The following is a 1175-nucleotide window of genomic DNA, read 5'->3' on the forward strand; positions in this document are numbered from 1 at the left end:
TTTTCCCGTGTCCACGTACCGCCCGTTCACGGGTCCGTGTACGTGTGTGTGCCTCGTACGTGGTTTTGCCCAGTTTTCCATGGCGCGCGTCCGGTTCCGTCCACGACGGGCGTCGGCCACTTTTTTCCCGTGTCCACGTACAGCCCGTTCACGGGTCCGTGTATGTGTGTGCCTCGTACGTGGTTTTGCCCAGGTTTCCATGTGCGCACGTCACGTTCCGTCCACGACGGGGGTCGGCCCCTTTTTCCCCGTGTCCACGTACAGCCCGTTCACGGGTCCGTGTACGTGTGTGTGCCTCGTACGTGGTTTTGCCCAGTTTTCCATGGCGCGCGTCCGGTTCCGTCCACGACGGGCGTCGGCCACTTTTTTCCCGTGTCCACGTACAGCCCGTTCACGGGTCCGTGTAACGGTCCGTGTACGTGCGTGTGCGTCGTACGTGGTTTTGCCCAGTTTTCCATGACGCGCGTCCGGTTCCGTCCACGACGGGCGTCGGCCACTTTTTTCCCGTGTCCACGTACCGCCCGTTCACGGGTCCGTGTACGTCTGTGTGCCTCGTACGTGTTTTTGCCCAGTTTTCCATGGCGCGCGTCCGGTTCCGTCCACGACGGGCGTCGGCCATTTTTTCCTCGTGTCCACGTACAGCCCGTTCTCGGGTCCGTGTACGTGTGTGTGCCTCGTACGTGGTTTTGCCCAGTTTTCCATGGCGCGCATCCACTTCCGTCCACGAGGGGCGTCGGCCACTTTTTTCCTGTGTCCCCGTGTACGAGTCTCTGTACGTGGTTTTGCCTAATTTTCCATGGTGCGCGTCCAGTTCCGTCCACCACTCTTGCCCGTGTCTCCTTTAACACTTTCTTTGTGATGACATCACATGTATGAATCAGCCAAGTATCTTGGTCACTTGCACAAATAGTTTTGAGTGTGCTCGCGACTGGCCTTATCGAGTGATTGCGTATGTCATACAAGGGACTTTACCATTTGTCTTGACCATGACTTACCCGTGTAGCCTGGGACGAAGGCATCCGCATGAATCGGTCAAGTATCTTGGTCACTTGGCACATATAGTTTTCAGTGTGCTCGCCACTGGTCTTATGGAGTGATTGCATATGTCATATAAGGGACTTCACCATATGTCTTGACCATGACTTAGCCGTGTAGCCTGTGATGACGGCATCCGC

This window comes from Aegilops tauschii, unplaced genomic scaffold, assembly GCF_002575655.3.
Source record: "Aegilops tauschii subsp. strangulata cultivar AL8/78 unplaced genomic scaffold, Aet v6.0 ptg000569l_obj, whole genome shotgun sequence".
Lineage (NCBI taxonomy): Eukaryota > Viridiplantae > Streptophyta > Magnoliopsida > Poales > Poaceae > Aegilops > Aegilops tauschii.